The sequence below is a fragment of the Bison bison genome, unplaced genomic scaffold (assembly GCF_000754665.1).
Source record: "Bison bison bison isolate TAMUID 2011002044 unplaced genomic scaffold, Bison_UMD1.0 scf7180017864145, whole genome shotgun sequence".
In the NCBI taxonomy this organism is placed as follows: Eukaryota; Metazoa; Chordata; class Mammalia; order Artiodactyla; family Bovidae; genus Bison; species Bison bison.
In genome coordinates, this window is record NW_011494717.1 from 2,957,538 (window position 1) to 2,978,753 (window position 21,216).

General features: G+C 39.3%; 1 protein-coding gene across 8 annotated transcripts in view; it reads right to left on the minus strand.

The window, feature by feature from the left end:
* The window catches only part of PUM2 (pumilio RNA-binding family member 2), a 116,223-nt gene extending 95,408 nt beyond the window's left edge, over positions 1-20,815 (minus strand). For 2 of the 8 annotated variants that reach the window (XM_010840530.1, XM_010840524.1), the window contains exon 1: positions 20,374-20,544. The gene's annotated coding sequence lies outside the window, so the exon portion shown is untranslated. The other 6 variants (XM_010840532.1, XM_010840531.1, XM_010840527.1 and 3 more) reach the window with 5 other exon arrangements.
* Between the last annotated feature and the right edge of the window lie 401 nt (positions 20,816-21,216).

A 21,216-nucleotide genomic window follows, 5' to 3' on the forward strand; every position in this document is an offset into this window, starting at 1 on the left:
AACAAAAACAAAACCTCACCCCTATGCACTGAAAAGTGATGAACAAAGAGAAAATCCTGAAGGCAGACAGAGAAAAAAATTACAAAATGGGGAAAAATGATGAATGACCACTGACTTCACACTAGAAGCAATGGAAACCAGAATAAAAAGGATAAGACTTTAGAGGGCTGAAAGAAGAAAAAATGCTAACCTAGAATTTTTATCTGGTGAAAATATCCTTTAAGAATAAAGCTTAAAAGACATTTATAGATTAAAAAGAAAAAAACCTGCTAAACAGATTTCCACCTCAGAAAGTCCTTTAAAAATTCTTAAGCTAAAGGGAAATTCAGATCATCAGGAAGGAAGAGCACCAGAAATGCTAAGTATGTGCATAATAAGTACAAAGGACTATTTTTTTTTCCTCTTTATCTCTTCAAAATATATACCCCCACTTAAAGCAAAAAATTCATTATGGGTTTGATAACATAATAGTTAGATTTATGAACTATTTACATGCACATCCAATACCTAACTATAATAAATATCTCTAGCCATACCATCATGACATGGATTTAAAACAGAAGTTCGAGATCAAAGCACTCTTTTATCACCCAACATCTACAGCTGGCCCTCAATATCCATCCACATCTGCTTGTTTCACCAACCAGGGATCAAAAGTATGAAAAAAATTTCAGAGAGTTCCCACAATCAAATTCCCTGAGGGCTGGCACCTATTTACATAACGCTGACATTGTAACAGATACTATAAGTAATCTAGAGATGATTTAAAGTACACCCTGTTGGAGAAGGAAATGGCAACCCACTCCAGTGTTCTTGCCTGAAGAATCCCAGGGATGGAGGAGCCTGGTGGGCTGCCATCTATGGGGTCACACACAGTCGGACACGACTGAAGCGACTTAGCAGCAGCAGCAGTGTGCACCCAGATTATATGCACATACCACACCACTTTGCATAAGGAACTTGAGCATCTTCAGACGTTGGTATTGGGCTAGGGAGGCCCCTGGAACAATGCCCTGCAGATACGGATGAACAACTGTACATTCATAAATGTATTCTGGAGGGACCCCAATTGTAAGTAAAGGGAATCTCAGGCCAAATGTGTCCTACATTTCTCAGTCATGCAATCAAAGTTCTACATCTAACCGTGAACAATTCACTGTAATGTCTAGTATGGTCTGCTCAAACCATCTTTGACTTCCATTGTTTCTTTAAAATTTCCTAAATCGGGGAAGGGTCCATTTTATTTTTTTGCAAGTACTTCTTAAGATCTCCATACAGCCCTAAACTCAGTGTTCTTTATAATCTTTTTTACATCTGTGATTTTACTTTCTCCTATACCATGTATCTTACAGACCTTGTATTTTCAGATCTCCCATCCCATTACAGCCTCAACTTCTTCCAAGCATTAACTGTTTCCCAAACCTAATGGCCAATCATCTGAAAGCTTCAGGATACTGCTAACATACTATCAGGAATCAAGTATTTTCAATCACCTAAAGAGGTGTTCTAATTTCTTAGAAATGCTTCCATTTAAATGCTACCAATTTGACAATGCAGCCATATAACTGACTTCATAATTCAATTTATGAACATACATTAAATGATATTAAGCCCTGAAGTCTGGGCTCAATACACAAATACCATACCAATTACAGGTATTTAAAAAAAAAAAAAACTTCTATGTGACATCTTACTTATCTGTGAGAACAGACTGTCCTTATTAAGATTAATTATTCCACTAGGGCCAAAAAATATAAAGATTCTTGTTACTTAGGAAAATAGTTATAAAAATGGATTCATTATTCTGCAATCCTGAAGAAACCATTATGAATAAATTTTACATGCAAGGTAATGTGTGTGCATACTAAGTGGCTTCAGTCGTGTCCGACTCTTTGCAACCCCACGGACTGTAGCCGGTCAGGCTCCTCTGTCCGTAGGATTCTCCAGGCAAGAATACTGGAGTAGGTTGCCATTTCCTTCTCCAGGGGATCTTTCTGACCCAGGGATCAAATCCGTGTCTCCTGAGGCTCCTGCACTGCAGGCAGATTCTCTACCGCTGAGCCACCAGGGAAGTTCCTAAGATGATGTGGTAGAGTACAAATAATACGTGATTTAGATTCAGAATACAGAGTTTTGAGTCTTAAATTCTGCCTAACCTCTAAATCTTATCTGTTGTGAAGATCAAATGTATCCAAGTGTTTTGTGAGTGATCAATAAAAAGTGCTCAACAAGTAACTAGTTGTTATTATTAAAAGCATCATATATACTATTTCTGAAATTCTTAGGTTGCTCAATGTTTGTGTCTCTGGTAGGAAACCTTCTGTTAGTATTTCACCCTCCTGCCTTGTTTTCAGGTTCAATACTACTTGACTTGGAACATATTACTTCTGACCTTTCTACTTAGGTTGCCTTTAATCTGCAGTAAACTGTAGCCTCAGATAACTATGGCAGATTTTTAAGAGTCAATAAGCTCTAAGAAGGAAACTACCTCTAACAAACACAAACACATATTCTAAAGTTTCAATGCTTTCTTAGGAAAGCAATTTGGTATCATATATATAAATTCTTATCTCCTGAACCAGTCTCCCTTACTTTGAAAATCAATCAGAAGAATAAAACCTAAATATAAAAAGGTTTTATGTAGAAAAATGTTTGTAGTAGTGTTGCTTACAGATCCTGAAAGTATAAACTGCATAACTGTCTCACAGTAAGTGATAAAACACAAGTATAAATAAAGTATTGTGTAGCTATTAACAATATGAGTTTGTAAGGAAATGCTTATATTAATAATAGCAACGTTAAGAAAGAGCAAAAGGAAATATACCAATATCTGTACAGTCCTTAAGTGATCAGAGCACAATTTGTTCCATTTTTATGTTATTATAATAAGCCTGTACAATATACAAATGAGAGAAGACTTTTATTCAGAAGGAAAAATAGGAAGAAGAGTCTTAACATTTTCTCAGAAGTAAAAGCATCAGAGCTTTACCGAAGTCCCCCTTTCACTTACTTTTACTTCTAAGTTTTCATCTATGGTCCAAATAGATGAGGTCATAAGTTAAAAGAGACTCTAGACTGAGAGATGTCTCTTAGTTCTATGGATCCACATACTTTTGTGGTGAATCATGCCCTAGTGCAGAGGTCAACTAATTTTTTCTGTAAAGAAACTGATGGACAGTATATATACATTTTAGGCTTTACAGGTCATATGGTCCCTCAGCTTCTCAAGATACATTTGTAGCACAAAAGGAGCCATGGACAATAAGAAAATGAATGAGCACAGATGTGTCCTAATAAAACTTTATTTATGAACAGTGAAGTCTGAATACCATATTTTTTGATGTGTCACAAAATCTTATTTCTTTTTTTCCCCTCAACAATTAAAAATTCTAAAAGTCAATCCTAGAGAGCAGTTTAAACAAAAACAGGTGCTGGGCCAGATCTGACACGTAGGCCAAGCTTTGCTGACCTGGGCTCTACTGCATTTACTCTTGATTGCTCCACAAAACATCAAATGCAGATAATCCACTCTCAAATTCGAGCAAACCCAAATTTAAGCATCAGAGCTTTGTTTTCAACCTTTCCGTTTATACTACCCCCATGAACATTTTTATTTTAATAATGAATAAGGATTTCAGATTACATTTAAACGTAGGTGGTGTTATCATTTCCTTTCAATAACGTGGGTAGGTTACAGGGAAAAGACTTTAAAACAAAACCCACAAAACAAGACTCAAGCTCAGCTTTTCAGTTTAGGGTGTAATTTATTTCAATCGTAAGAAAGAGAATGGATGAGAAAGTGAGCAAAATAATGGGACAGAAAGAAAATAAACACTGTTTCAATTCTTCTGCAATAAACTTCATATTAAAATGAAGCTGCAGGAGCAGCGGGTCATACATATGCCACTAAGGAGGACTAAAATTTTTGCAAAACACCAAACTGTTATGTCGAACCACTATGTCTGCTGGAATCAACTGAGGGCAAGGGAAAACAATCTGGATATAATGTAACAACTCTCCCCTGCATGGTTAGATGTAAGGGAGAAAGCAAACAACCGATTTCTTCCAACAAGCAATGAAGTAGCAGGCTCTCAGTTAAACAACACTGAACTATGTTCCCTTCAGGAAAATGTATCCAAAAATTATGGCACACACTATACTGCTTGGGGGTGTAAAGTCTGTTTTCAATTTTTCTGGCTTGCATTAAGCCATTAAGCTTATTTCCTTAAACAATTACAATTTGCTAATACAGAAAATATATAATAGAAACTTATCTAATACATAATAGAAACTTATCTATGGCCAAGACGGTATAATCTTGAGGTAAATATGAACTAAAAAGCTATAACGTTTGAGGTTATGAGTCTTTAACACAACTGTGACAAAAGAGTGCCTTATTAGGTTTTAAAAGTGAACAGTTTTAGCTAATTTTTCTGTGGACAGCATTATTACTAATTATGTAAGAAAAACAGATAAAGTACCATAAATAACAACTTGGTTAAATTTTTTGAGTTTTCGTATGTACTAATGCATAAACCAAAGTTTACAAATAGTCTGCATAATGAACCAAGAATATACATTATTTTCTCACGGAACATCTGATCCAATTCCTTACCATATGCCTACCATAAAAAACTGGAATAGGAAATGGCAACCCACTCCAGTATCCCTGCCTGGAAAATTCCATGAACAGAGAACCTGGTGGGCTACAGTACACAGGGTCACAAAGAGTCAACTGAGAGACTGAGCACATCATAAAAAATAGCTGGGGGGCAAAAACCATTTAGAGCTACAATAAAAGGTATTAAAGCACCAGCACATAATACTAATCACATTTTCACAGCAGTATAATTAGTTCTATTTTAAAACCATAGTAGTTATTAAACTCTGCAATTAAAGGGGTGATGAACTATCTTAGCCACCAAAATGCTCAATATATATTCAATGAAAAGATCATTTTAGGAAATGTAAATTTAGCATGCATGCAGATCATGCATGCTAAATCGCTTCAGTCGTGTCTGACTCTGTGACCCCAATGACTACAGCACACCAGGCTCCTCTGTCCATGTGATTCTCCAGGCAACAATACTGGAGTGGGTTGCCATGCCCTTCTCCAGGGGATTTTCCTGACCCAGGAATCTAACCCACATCTCTTCTATATCCTGCACTGGCAGGCAGGTTCTCTATCACTAGTGCCACCTGAGTTCAGTCATGTCCAACTCTGCAACCCCAGTGACGGCAGCACGCCAGGCTGCAGTTGGTCTATCACCAACTCCCAGAGTTTACTCAAACTCATGTCCATTGAGTCAGTGATGCCATCCAGCCAGCTCATACTCTGTTGTCCCCTTCTCCTCCCACCTTCAATCTTTCCCAGCATTAGGGTATTTTCCAATGAGTCACTTCTTCACATCAGGTGGCCAAAGTGTTGGAGTTTCAGCTTCAACATCAGTTCTTCCAATAAATATTCAGGACTGATTTCCTTTAGGATGGACTAGCTGGATCTCCTTGCAGTCCAAGGGACTCTCAAGAGTCTTCTCCAACACCACAGTTCAAAAGCATCAATTCCTCTCTGCTCAGCTTTCTTTATAGTCCAACTTTCACATCTATACGTGACTACTGGAAAAACCATAGCCTTGACTAGATGGACCTTTGTTGACAAAGTAATGTCTTTGCTTTTTAATATGCTGTCTAGGTTGGTCATAACTTTTCTTCCAAGGAGCAAGTGTCTTTTGATTTCATGGCTGCAGTCACCATCTGTAGGGATTTTGGAGCCCAAAAAATAAAGCGCCATCTGGGAAGCCCAAAATTCAGATCATGAAATCATCTAATAGCTGGATAGTGACTGTTTATACGTGCCTTCATTTATGCACAATGTTCATTTTAACAGACATGAACAAGGCTCTTTCTCAGACTTTATGTACAACTGAAAACATTTACCTGGAGAAGGCAATGGCACCCCACTCCAGTACTCTTGCCTGGAAAATCCCATGGATGGAGGAGCCTGGAAGGCTGCAGTCCATGGGTCGCTGAGGGTCGAACATGACTGAGCGACTTCACTTTCACTTTTCACTTTCATGCATTGGAGAAGGAAATGGCAACCCACTCCAGTGTTCTTGCCTGGAGAATCCCAGGGACGGTGGAGCGTAGTGGGCTGCCGTCTATGGGGTTGCACAGAGTTGGACACGACTGATGTGACTTAGCAGCAGCAGAAAACATTTACCGCATAAAATGAGTGCAACTTCCCATTGGCACTACTTCTCCAAATTGGTCCTCTAATACAGAGAGGCTGTTGCTACCCCAAGAACCAACTACAAGAACAAAGTACATGAAAACTTAATTGATTGACATAAGTCAATATACACAGAGAGTAACTTAAGCTACTAATAAAATATTCCTATAGTAGTCAAACTCCTTGGACTGATTTTAACAAACATAATCATTTAGCATTAATTAGTAGTATCCAGTGAAAACAGGGGAGAAAGAAATGGCAGCCCACTCCAGTATTCTTGCCTGGAGAATCCCATGGACAGAAAAGCCTGGTGGACTATACAGTTCATGAAGTCACAAAGAGTAGGACACGACTGAGCTTCTGAGCATTGAAAATAGGTACTAAAGTCCTTAATACCTTAGTCTCTTCAGCACAGGAAATCACTTTTGCAAATTTTCCAACAAAATTAATGTTTAGCAATGCCTCTTCTTATCCATATGACAAAGGTAAACTAAATCCAGGTTTGTGTTTATTTCTGGTAGACTATTAGCTTTCACCAACTTAACATTTGAAGTCTCTAGGAATCACCATCAACATCTAGTCATTTGTTATTTATCTGGGGGAACAAACTGAACCACACACTTTTCTAGTGGTGTTAAACAAGTCACTTAGGTGGTGGCTGAACCAAGAGCCACAAATTTTTTTTGATATATGCTACTCATTTGTCCATGTACTTCATGGGGGAATGACATACTTGTTTTACTACCATTAAGAACAGTACTGTATAACTGACTCAACAATATTAAGGAAAAGTCAAATTTTACCTTCTGAATAAAACCTGGCCCGCTCAGTCGTGTCTGACTCTTTGCTACCCCGTGGAGTATAGCCCATCAGGCTCCTCTGTCCATGGGATTTTCCAGGCAAGAATACTGGAGTGGGTTGCCATTTCCTTCTCCAGGGGATCTTTCCAACCCAGGGATTGAACCTAGGTCTCCCGCATTGCAGGCAGATGCTTTAACCTCTGAGCCACCAGGGAAGCCCCTTATCAATATACAGACTCCCAGAAACTAGATATCTTCAAAGACCCTAGCTTAAATCTTCTAAGATTAGAAATTAAGATTGTCCCAGCACAAGCATTAAGACATTAAATAAAAATTTACCAAATATTTATGTGCAAGAATACTTTTAGCCCTTTGAGGCGCAATCTCAGATATACTCTCAAGGAGACACAATGGGGGGATAAATACATACTTACATACTTGCAGCTGTAGGGCGAGGTATTTTTTCCTTAGAATTCTCCCGAAGGAGAATCACTATATATAGCCCTTACAAAGTCTCTTATATTACAAGGCATTCTCTCCGTTGGTTAAGAAATAAAACACTGATTATTGAAATTTCTTTCCAAAAAACAGAATACTGCTCAGAGAAAATCTACACACTAAAACAACCTCAGTGCTAGTTCTTGATACTTTTACATATCACCTGAGAGCAGTAGGTCACATAACTTAGATGGAAAAATGAAGATAACTATTAGATAACTCAAAGTGGTTCTAATCAGTCCAAGATACATGTGAAATATCCAATGTAAATTATTACATGAGTGCCCTCAAAAAGCAGTATTTCTAAGTTAACATTTTTATATATAATATAAATTCTGAAAGTGGAACAAGCATTTATATGCCTCATGATATATGTAATAAGAAACAGCACCACCACGAATGAAGAAAAGTGCTTTTTTAAAAAAAAGTTAATCCGTAAACATCAATCTAAGAAAGCTGCTAGATCTAAATACTGATTTATTAGAATACGAGAAAGAGAACACGTAAAATCAATAAATAACACAAGGACATAACTGCCCAATCCAGAATACAGAAAAAAGAAAAAAATTCACCTCATTTCACTATCTATGAAATTTTGTTATAAGGAGGGGAGAGGAAGGACTATTATATAAACTACAGGTTTAAAAGTCAAAATATATTGTATAAACCTTGCTTGAATCCTGATTCTAACAAACCAACTATAAAAAAAGACTTCTGAGAAAATCAGAGAAATCTAGATATAGAATGGGTATTAGATGATATTAAGGAATTTTGTTAGCAGTAATAATAGTAAGATTGTATTTTTTACTAAGTTCTCATAAGCATGAGAATTTATGCTTAAACTAGCTATTGTCTGGGATTTCCTTTGAAATACTTAAAAAAAGTAAAATACAGGTATAAAGATTTCATACAATGTTGAACATGGATGATCTAGTAGTCCAAGGTATACTATACTATTTTACTTGAGTTTGAAAATTTCCATAGTAAGTTTAACAAGATTAACAATATGACCAGCAGCCTTGTTAAGTATTTAAGCTGGGCTCTGAGGGATAGGCAAGTTTTGGACACCCTCCCACACACCTTGAAACAAAACATTTATCAACTGCAGCTTGTAAAGGGGGTTACATTCTACAAGGTTAACTGACTTATGATCCAAGCTGTTGTTTAAACCTAATATCACCTATTTCCTCAATCGTAGTTTTGACAAGGAGTATATGAAATTAAAAACAACAACAACAAAGAACTATTTCCAAATGAGCATAAACCTCTCTGGACTAATTTCTATCAGACACCATCCCTTAAAGAGAAAACAGAATTTACTGAGCACTTGATTTTATGCCAGTGATCATAGTAGGCATGTTATATTTAATTCTCACTGCATTCCAGCAAAGTAGGTATTATAGTAATTACAAACAAGGAAACTGTGCTCAACTTCCCTATCCTAGTAGACAAAGCTACTAAAATGGCAGAGGATTCAATAATATAAAGACTCCAAATGCTCCATGCTATTTTCCACACCAACCAAGCATAAACCATCACTCTCTTCCCCAGCTTTCCTTTTGTTGAACTATTCCAGTCCCTTGGACAGCTCTGTCATCTTATCTCTTCATGTGCAAATCCTACAAACCTCTTTGGATTTGTCTGGCTCAAATGCCACTTTCTCCATTAAAACCTCCTCCAAATAATCTTTTTCTCAATTCTCCCAATATTTAATTTGTGTTTTTCAATATATTAATATCATCTTATCCCTGAGAATTTAAAACCTCATCAGAATTATGTACCAAAATTTTGCATACTGTTCTGGTTGTGCCAGTGTTGTGTGAAATATTAACAGTCATGAGGGAGAGAGCAAAAGGATCCTAAATACTTTAAAAGGAGGGAAAGCAAATGATAAAATTATCAACTATACACCCATTAAAAGCATGAGATGGGTATATTTATGCATACATGAAAAAATTTTAGACTATTAAGTGAAAAGGGAAGGTAAAAACCAGTGAGGAAGGTAAAAACCAGTGATTCTATCATTCCACTTCTGTAAAAGCAGCACACACGCATACGTATGTATACATGGCAAATAGAGCGATACAACCGCTAATAGTGGTCATGTCAGGAAAGAGATATGCATGATTTGTATTTTATAGTTCTATACTCTTTGAATACCTATATTTTAAAAATGTTTAAAATATATACATATTAAAAATCACTAGGCAAGTTAGCTTGGAAATCAATGGTTTTTATATGGTAGAACTCAAATATACATACATCTATACATGAAAAAGGTATCATGAGTTATAAAGAAACATAACAGAAAAACAGCTTTTCAGTAAATTAAGCATCACTTAAAAGAAAATATTCTCCATAATTCCCTGAAGAACCAATGGTTATGACTTGGTGTTTTCACTGCTCTGGGGCCCAAGTTCAATCCTGCCCCTTATCTGTAAACTTCTAAGGGTTTTAAAAATGTTATGATGCAATTTACATGTATAACCATACCTACTATAGCAATTACCTCTAGACACACTTTCACGACATTTTGGGTTAAAAAAAAAAGGAAATCCAATTTGTAAATCTAAATATTCTATCATCTGATTTAAAGGAATTGTACTTGTGGTTAGCACTTATTTTTACCCTAATTCTTCTATATACTCCTCCAAAGTGTTCAAAAAAATGGAGCAAAAAAATCCATACATTTAAATTCAACATATTTTACAGTCTTATTTACATATTTCTAGTTTTCAAAACATTTCACAGTATTGTTCTTTGTAAGTATTCTTTGACAAAAGGTTAGGGAAGAAGAAGGGAACTGGCTTAAAAAAAAATCACAATTACTCCTACCACTCAAGACTATCATTGATCTAATTCAGAAATTCCCAAAGAAAGTCAAAACACTCCAGTTCTTGGCTATTATCTCATTCTATCATCAATGTGAATCAATAAGGTTAATCACTACAGGAAGCTACCTCTAAGTTTGGAGTCTCAAAGGCTTAATTACCTGGGGTGTTAATCTTTCACTTGTGTCCTACTGTTTGCGATCCCATGGACTGTAGCCCGCCAGGCTCCTCTGTCCATGGGATTCTTCAGGCAAGAATACTGGAGTGGGCTGCCATTCCCTTCTCCAGGGGATCTTCCCAACCCATGGATCAAACCCAGGTCTCCTGCACTGCAGGCAAGATTCTTTACCATCTGAACCACCAGGGAAGCCCACCTGGGGTAAAATACACCACATGAAGACCTAGGGTCAAAGATGTGCTTTTATCAGTACATACAGCAAGGACCTGTTAACTGACCCTCAGAAAACTAAACGTGCTAACATTTTGAAAATTCGTCATGTACCCCTCAGGGATATGAGCATCTCAATGTTAAGGTCACTGATTATCAAATCCGCATAGTGCATGAGAATCTAGATAAAAGGTTCGAAAATTAAAAACACATCCCACCTAAGACTTATCTGAATTAGTCCTAGAAGGGAGACAGGCATAGATTTGGTGGGGCTTTCCTGGTGGCTCAGATGGTAAAGAATCTGCCTGCAACGCGGAGACCCGGGTTTGATCACTGGGTTGGGAAGATCCCCTGGAGAAGGATATGGCAACCCACTCCAATATTCTTGCCTGGAGAATTCCAAGGATGGAAGAGCCTGGTAGTCTACAGTCCTCGGGGTCGCAAAGAGTCGGACACGACTGAGCAACTTCACTTTCTTTCTTTCTTTCCTTCTACTCTCCAAGTAATGCTTGCCTTTGCAGATATGGTTGAGACCCTAATACATACCAAACCACCTGTATCAGTATCAGTTCAGTTTAGTTGTCTCCTACTCTCTGCGACCCCATGAACCGCAGCACGTCAGGCCTCCCTGTCCATCACCAACTCCCAGAGTTTACTCAAACTCACGTCCATCGAGTCGGTGATGCCATCCAACCATCTCATCCTCTGTCGTCCCCTTCTCCTCCTGCCCACAATCTTTCCCAGCATCAGGGTCTTTTCAAATGAGTCAGCTCTTTGCATCAGGTGGCCAAAGACTGGAGTTTCAGCTTCAACATCAGTCCTACCAATGAACATCCAGGACTAATCTCCTTTAGGATGGACTGGCTGGATCTCCTTGCAGTCCAAGGGTTTCTCAAGAGTCTTCTCCAACACCACAGTTCAAAAGCGTCAATTCTTTGGCGCTCAGCTTTCTTAATAGTCCAACTCTAGCATCCATACACGATCACTGGACGAACCTTTGTTGATAAAGTAATGTCTCTGCTTTTTAACATGCTGTCTAGGTTGGTCATAACTTTCCTTCCAAGGAGTAAGCGTCTTTTAGTTTCATGGCTGCAATCACCATCTGCAGTGATTTTGGAGCCCAGAAAAATAAAGTCTGCCACTGTTTCCCCATCTATTTCCCATGAAGTGATGGGACTGGATGCCATGATCTTAGTTTTCTGAATGTTGAGCTTTAAGCCAACTTTTTATTCTCCTCTTTCACTTTCATCAAGAGGCTTTTTAGTTCCTCTTCACTTTCTGCCTTAAGAGCGGTGTCACTTGCGTATCTGAGGTTATTGATATTTCTCCCAGCAATCTTGATTCCAGCTTGTGCTTCATCCAGCCCAGCGTTTCTCATGATGTACTTTGCATAGTTAAATAAGCAGGATGACAATATACAGCCTTGATGTACTCCTTTTCCTATCTGGAATCAGTCTGTTGTTCCATGTCCAGTTCTAACTGTTGCTTCCTGACCTGCATACAGGTTTCTCAAGAGGCAGGTCAGGTGGTCTGGTATTCCCATCTCTTTCAGAATTTTCCACAGTTTATTGTGCTCCACTCAGTCAAAGGCTTTGGCACAGTCAATAAAGCAGAAATAGATGTTTTTATGGAACTCTCTTGCTTTTTCGATGATCCAGCAGATGTTGGCCATTTGATCTCTTGCTCCTCTGCCTTTTCTAAAACCAGCTTGAACATCTGGAAGTTCATGGTTCACGTATTGCTGAAGCCTGGCTTGGAGAATTTTGAGCATTACTTTACTAGCGTGTGAGATGAGTGCAATTGTGTGGTAGTTTGAGAATTCTTTGGCATTGCCTTTCTTTGGGATTGGAATGAAAACTGACCTTTTCCAGTCCTGTGGTCACTGCTGAGTTTTCCAAATTTGCTGGCATATTGAGTGCAGCACTTTCACAACATCATCTTTCAGGATTTGAAATAGCTCAACTAGAATTCCATCACCTCCACTAGCTTTGTTCGTAGTGATGCTTCCTAAGACCCACTTGACTTCATATTCCAGGATGTCTGGCTCTAGGTGAGTGATCACACCATCGTGATTATCTGGGTCATGAAGATCTTTTTTGTACAAGGGTTTATTCACAAGGACCCTAATGATTTTCCAACTAAAAGTTTTGTATCATTCATCATGGCATAACAGAAACAGAAACCAGAACTAAAAGATCTAGAATATGGCACCATGTTTGCCTCTAAGTAGCTAAATGAACTCAAAGCACTTGAACTGTTTCTCTTTCCCCATTTGCAAATGAGAGTAACAATGTTTCCCTCATAAGGTTATGGAGGAGACTAGATAGCATGTAAAATTGCAATATAAGTCCTCTCTAGTGTATTAACTCATCATAATGAGTGAATATATTTTTTGTGTGTTTGAGAATCAATATATAATCCTTTGACACAGTTATTTCTCTTCTGGTAATTTAACTTACACAAACAACATAAAAGGATGAACTGAATAATGGTTATTTACTGCAACATTTGCTTGCAGTAGTTCAAAAATAAAACCTAAACAAACAAAAAAATGGGTTAGCAAAAATAAAAAGTCATGCACTATTACAGATTAAAATTAAAGTTACATGTACTAATAAAATATCCATAATATTAAATAAAAACACCAAGTTGCCTGAGGTGTGTAATCTGATCCAAGTTTTAACAAAAGAGGGGCAATGTATATGTTTGTGTGGAGTATGAAAAAATAAACACCCAAGTTTGGTAGGAGACTGGGTACTGCTGGCTTCATGCTTTTGTATTTCTGTGTTCTAAGGCTTGTTAGCGAAATAAATTGTTTTTAAAAAATAGGTTCTATATTAATACAGTTTAAATCTATTACAGTTTAGAAACTTTATCACAAAACAGAGAACAAGCAATCTTGTGCTATTTTCAATTCATTTTAGTACTAGGTTGAATGCCCAACAAATGAAGACCTGTCTCTAATGGTGATCTAGAAATTTTCAATTGTTACACATTATCAATTAGAAGCGACATAGCACCAAGTGGAAATAACTCAAAAAATCTTAATTAGGTTGTAACAGAGAATTAAAGGAAATCATTTGAATTCATGGTATGAGACAACTGGAAAAGGAAAAACCATTTTAAGCAGCAGATTTTAGTGCAACTTTTAAAAGATTTTCTTCTTCAGACAAAAATTTTCCAAAGTGTGTTTCTTAATCACCAACGCACAGCATTCTTTAAAGTAAGAGATTCCTTGTCCAATACACTTAGAACTCGCTGCTCCCCAGCACCCATTTGTTCTTTTGCAAGCTTAGCAGATGGTCATTCTGGAATCCATTCTCTGTGATATTAGCATAGTAAAGGCTCTGAGATGTCCCACAATTAAAACTGCTTAACTGGGAATCCTCTAGCAGTCCAGTGGTTAGAACTCCGAACTTCATCTGCTGAGGGCCTAGGTTTCATCCCTGGTTGGGGAACTAAGATTCCACCAGCCCTGAAGTGTGGCATGTACACATGCATAAATAAATAAACCTGCTTCACTTTAACCTAGTATGATTGTAACTTTCTATAAACATGTTAACACAAAAGATGATATTTTGAGAAGCAGTCATTCTGCTGCTGCCGCCAAGTCGCTTCAATCGTGTCCGACTCTGTGCGACCCCATAGATGGAAGCCCACCAGGCTCCCCCGTCCCTTGGATTCTCCAGGCAAGAACACTGGAGTGGGTTGCCATGTCCTTCTCTAATGCATGAAAGTGAAAAGTCAAAGTGAAGTCGCTCAGTCGTGACCGACTCTTAGGGACCTCATGGACTGCAGCCTACCAGGCTCCTCCGTCCATGGGATTTTCCAGGCAAGAGTACTGGAGTGGGGTGCCACTGCCTTCTTCTGCAGTCATTCTAGTCTAGCCCCCCCCCCCCAAAAAAAAAGAAAGAAAAATGAACGAGTTATCTATTTCGATTTTCTTTTCTCTAGGAAAAGTCATAACCTGTGACAGTTAAGTTTTTAAAATGTTTAGTTTATTATGACTATCATGAATAGTGTAAGAAAAATATGAGCAGTACAAAATTTTGAACTAAATATAAAGAAATCTTTTAGGTGATGAATATGAATTGTTATTTTTTTTAACAGGTTCCTCAAATATTCAAGAACAAGCCTTGAACTGGTGATCTGCTTCCCAATCACTTTAAATTGAGATGACCATACCAATTTCCTAAAGATACATAAGTTAAGAAGCAAAACAAAAAACCTAAGCTATCACTTAGAAAACAACAAAAACTCAAAAACACTTACACTGCAGTGTCTGAAAAGAGAAACCAAATGTATGTTAGTTTCAAGGACTATGAAGGTACATTTGGAGAAGGAAATGGCAACCCACTCCAGTGTTCTTGCCTGGAGAATCCCAGGGACAGGGAAGCCTGGTGGGCTGCCGTCTATGGGGTCGCACAGAGTTGGACACGACTGAAGCAGACTTAGCAGCAGCAGCAGCATGAAGGTACATACCAAAAAAAGTGCCTGTGGTAGAAATAGTCAAGTATAATCTAAATGAAATTCACTCTATACAAAATAAAAAATTTTGGAAGACACACCAAGTGACTCATAGGAAATATACACAACAAAAACTAATTAGGAAAATACCTAAACAAATATTAAATAACAAAAATAGTAAGTAAACTCAAGTTTAACTTCTAAAGTCATAAAGATGGCGGGACACAGTATATTATACAATGAAATTCTCTGTATCCAATTCCTTGGAGACAACCTTATTTCCTTTTTTTTTTAAGATAACCTTATAACCTTATTTCTAACACTACGCTTTAAAAGAAAATTCTTACAAACAGTATTATAGAGAACCCAGAGTTGTAATAGAAAATATACTCAATGACTTGCTTAGCAGATGCAAGGTTTCATAATCTCATTTTTTAGTCAATCCTTCAAGGAAAGTCATGTGTCTAACTCCAACACAATCCAGGGAAAGCGACTCACAGTAATTATGTTAAGGGTTCCTGGACAATAATGTTCTAAATCTTTCCAAGATATTATCTCCAAAGTCTTCGTAGAATTGTTCAAATTTAAAATGGCCCTTAAATCCAGTGGGTCTCTACCTGTATCTACAGTCAAATCTTTTCAATTCTCCTCCCTACCTCCCCTTCTAGCTCTGCCATTCTCCCTATCTGGGTCACTACACACACTAATCCCTCTGGCTAAATGCCATTTCACCCATCTCTTGACTAAATTAACATTTCTAAGTCTTTTTACAGTCCACTTTACCTCTTCTGGAAAGCTTTTCCTGACCCCCTGCAGTGTCTACCTACCTGAGTCCACAGCACTTGTGCAACACCACCTAGGGTGGCACTTAGTGTACTACACTGTGTAAACATGAGTTTTATCAATTTCCTCTCCACTATAAACATAACCTTATAGTTGCAGTAAACAGTAAGGACAGAGACCACTGCCCCGCCAACATCTAAACACTGTGGCACATGACAGGCCTATAAACCTCAAAAAATGAATGCAAGTTTCTGATACTCTAGCTTGATGAAATGATACAACTTAGAATATCCAGAGAAACAAATGGACTGAATGGGAACTAATACGCCATAAGTACCTTCTTAACCAGACTTAGGATAAAAATTAGCAATCGATTTATCTTTGAGTACTCCTATTTTTGCTTGTATAGGCACCATATAATTTAGAGTTTAAATAAAGACTGAGCATGCACAAACACAAATTGGATGAAAAGCAATCAATTATATTTATATTAAAAGGTGGTCCAAGAAAACATCGTAGGAAAACCTGAATTTCTAAATTCTCTACATTTTAAATCTTAATTCTGGTTATGTTGAATCAGTTTATATGATGAGGTTTTGCCATGGAAAGTGTAATGTTTTTGCATTTAATCACGCTAAAAATGCTAATAAAATACTATGTGTGTGTGTCTTAGTCACTCAGTCGTGTCCAACTCTTTGCGACCTCATGGACTGTAGCCCACCAGGCTCCTTTCCATCCCTGCAATTCTCTAGGCAAGAATACTGGAGTGGGTTGCCATTTCCTTCTCCAAGGGATCTTCCCCACCCAGGGATCAAACCCATGTCTTCTGCATTGGCAGGCAGATTTTTTTTTTTTAACCACTAAGCCACCCGGGAAGCTTTTCATCTACTTTCATTTAATGTCAGAATGAAGAAAACCATTTTATACAGTTAAAGACTATCTCCCACTGATTCCCTAGTAAGCCTTTCAGAAACAGTGCCTAAAATCAGAGATCACCACTTAAGAGATCTAGAACTTACTACTCTTGACATAAAATGTCCCACAAACAGAAACCACAAAGACATCTCTAAAATTAAGTCTCACATACTTTTTGGGGGGACTTAAAAAAAAAAAAAAACCAACCCCTTTTCACACTATTTTTTACATACTCTGGAAGTCAGCTACAGATTTTATTCTCCTAGGCAGGCACTGAGTAGATGGCTTCGTACTGTCACTTTATAGTCAATTTCACCAGACCTCCTCCAGGAAGCAGAATTTTGCGATCCAAATACACATATCATCCTAGATAGGTGAAAATGACTGCCTTTTTTTTTTCTGTTCCATTTCCAGTTAAAGTGTTCTGACACCCTATCCCTTTTCCCTTCACATTTCTTATCCGCTTTTGTATCTAGCAGCTACGGTAAAATTCTGGAATATGTATGTAAGGTGGACACAATCTGGATGTTTTCCAATACTGTAAAATCTTTTATCTCTTCACCAGATAATGGTAAGAGAATAAGAAGTGAAAATCGGTGATATGTCTCTAAGCATACTGCTATGTGAAAATCTGAGAAGCAGCAGCATGTATCATGCACCTACCTAGGTAAAAATTCTATACAGCATTTCACTGGAAAAGTGTGAAAATATTTCTCTGTAAATTCACTTTTTCTACTACAAAAGCAACAACTTTTAAATACAAATGTCTTCTATCTATATTGCTAAATATAAAAATCACTATTTAAGTATTAGTTTCTAAATAATAGGGTTTGAAGAAACCTTTTTCCCACCACATCAGAATTCAGGAGTGAGAGACATAGGAGTGAAGATTGATGGTAATCCAAATAGCTCCTTTATTTCTGAAAAGCAAAATCTAAACCTAGACCAAGACAGCGTCCTAACAACCACACTCCATAATTATCCTAACCCAGTCACAGGTAGCACTGGACAATCACAGTCCTCCTTCAGAAATGGACAGAGTCTATCACTGGTGGCCTCGGGAAGAAGCAAAGTGCTTTCTGCGAGGGGCAGGCTCCCAAAGAGAAAGAGGAAAGGGGCTGAGCCATACCTAATCAGTTCCTTCTTACAAACTCATCCAAAGGAAGAGTGAGAAAGTGGGACAATAGGAGCAAGTCAGACTATTTTCATGCTTTCTTAAAAAAACAGTAAAAAATCTACTATGTAGCAATCTAGTATGTAACAAGTGTACCTGCTACACTGTTACAGGTACAATTATTATCTTAATCATACCTGTCTGTAAAATGGCCTCAAACTGTGAATGCAAGCTGAACAAAGCCATGAGGTACAACCATTTCAAGTATGTATCCACAAGTTTTAAAAACAAGAAAAAAATACAGAGTGTTTTCCTTGTCTTAGAAACCCAACAAATTCAAAGGTTGCTGAATTACAAAGTACAAAGAACTTCAGTCCAGGAAACAGAACCAACCTCCACTTAAAACTATGAAGATCCTATCAGTATCAATAAAAAGGAGGCAGTATGGTCACAGAGAAGATTGGCTTTGGATGTCACACCTGGACTTACTCTCTGAAGTAATGACTTCTGTTAACTTGGATAGTACCTACACAGGAAGTAACTACATAGGAAGATAAATTATCTTTCAACACTGGAAAGATTTATAAACAAGTATGGAAGGTTTAAGAGAAACAAAATCCTAATATTAGTATCTGTGTTAAGACTGCTTATTTGGCTTATTATATACTTGTAATGCCTTAAAAAATTGACCTATTAAAGTGACAACCTTTATGACCAATTTAAATATGGCAGTATTTAGACTTTAAAAAGCTGAAACTTCATTAATATCAAACATCTAAGAGAACTTTAGACTCAAAATAAGAAAATTAAGTATTAAAAAGAAGTTTAAATTGTTTGAAGATATTTGTTAATTGCAAATGTAACTTGAAGATAAGAGTTATTGTGCAAATAACAAAAATGAACTTTAAAACCTGAAAGTCTGAAGAACCAGGATTCTGAAATATAATTTTATTTTTTAAAATATGGCGTATTTCATACAAAACCCGCTCTCTGGGACACCAAAAGACAATTCTAAACAACTCAATGTTACCAGAAATTCGACTTTTAAAAGACACGCTTGAAATAAGGGAAATGCCAGTAACTATTTAAGGACGACTGTGCAGATAAAGCAAATCATTTTTTTAAAAAGCAGGGTATTAAAAAACTAAGAATAGAAACTTAGCCATTTAAAACTATTTATGCTTGTGTTTTTAACCGGATTCCTAGCCAGAAATTCTTAAATCATCCTCCAATGCTCCAGGTCACATGGTGAAAGAGTCACCTATTAAACACGAATCTAAGCAGTAAACAAGTCTTCTGAAATTCTTAGGTAACACCCTTTATTAAAATTTTCTTGATATACAATACCTTTCCAAGTACTACATTTCTCTCAAACATTTAAAAGCTTTTTTCTAGTACAGCTTCCCCCCCAACACACACACACAAAAACCTTTGCCCCAAGTCTGTCACCAATTTTTAAGCTAAAATCTCACAAAAGTACTAAGTCCAGATTTTAACACGGTTGTCTTATTATACATGATTAACTCCGCAATTCCCATCCCATTAAAACGTTTAAATGTGTCAGAATGAAAAGCTAAGAAAAGTTGGTTTTCCCTAGCTGTGGTCTCGGAAGTTAACACTAACTTTTACACGTGTGTTTGGGCAAAAAAAAAATTTAACATGTTCCCCAAACTTGGCCTAGGACAGATACAAAAGGCTGGCTACAATGTGTGAAGTTTTAATCTGTTTGATTTTAATGTTTACACATTTCCCTGAGTCTCGAAATCGGTTACAGTTAACAAAAACACAACACTCCTCACCAGTGGCACCTAACACAACGACCCCAAGCCGCCGTCTCTTTCGTCCCTACACCTGTCTACCGGAAGCTTTTCCTGGACACGCTCGGGACCTCAAGCATTCATCCCCACACTTGTTTTCATAAACCCGCTCCTTCCTCTTCGCCCACTTCCAACTCGCATGCTTCTCGGGATCCACCCGGCCTCTCTCCCCCCGCACGTTCCGAGCGCTTAAGGGCTGGGCAGGCGGACAGCTCGATCTCTAACCCCAAGAGCGCCGGGAAGGCCCCCCCGCAACCTCCGCGAGGCTCAGACGCGGGGAGGAAAGGAAACGAGAAAGGCATGAGCACCCCCCGACACACACACACGCCGGGCGCACACCCCCTTCCGGCACCCCTCCTCCCCCTGCATTGTGCGAGCGGGCAGCAGGCCGCGGCCGTCCTGGGTTGCCCGTGGGCCCCGTCCGCCCTCCCGCCGGCGGGTTGCCCGCAGCCGAGACCGCCACACAAAGCCCGGGGAGCCGCCCCGCGGCGCCAGAGCACGGGGAGAGGGGTGCAAGCGCGACTGACTTACGGGGCTGCTGCGGCCGCGCTGCCTCAGCCGGGGACACCGACCGTTGGGCACACGGCGGCGTCGCTCTTGGCCGTCCTCCCCCTCCTCCGCCTCCGGTGGCGGCAAGATCTTCTTTCTCCACCTACCTCCCTCCCCCCCACCCCACCTCCTCCTTCTCTCCCCCTCCTCCTCCTCCGAACCACCGAAGTACCGAGGCTGAGACACAGAGACTCACAACAACATGGCTGCCACCGCCGCCTCCCCTCCCTCCCCCCCGCCCACCGGGCGCGCGCAAAGCACTCCGGGAGAAAAGGGAAGGGAGGGCGGCGGCGGCGGTGCCGGGGGGGGCGAGGGGGGAGTGCTCACCAAGGTGCCGCTCCTCTCAGTGGCTTCCGACTTTTCTCCCGCGCTCCAGGCCCTCGCCGACGGCAGCTCTGCGCTTGCGCACTCTCTCCGCGCTCGCGCGTTTTGGCAGTCCCTCCGGCGTCTGCGTCCCCGCCCTCACCTTGCGGGCTCGCGGCTGATCCTGAGCTCGGCTGTGGCGCCGGGCGGGAGCGCGCTCCGGTCTTGGGTGGCGCAGGCGTGGTGTTTTCGAACGCTGCTTTCGCGTCCGTCTTCCCGCGTGGGGCCTAGTCTTCCGAACTCGCTGGCCTTGCGCTTCCTGTCCCGTAGTTCATTGTTCTCCCCCACACACCCCGACTGCCTGTGAGGGTGCCAGCGCCCTCCCCACCACGGTGTAGTCCTCTCACTTCGTCTTTCGGGGTGCCGGCACCCACAAGACCCGGACCAGTAATCCAGGCCTTTAGGTTTCACCCTTATCCTCACCCCGAAGGAAGACGGTGGGGGGTGGGGCGGGGACACAAG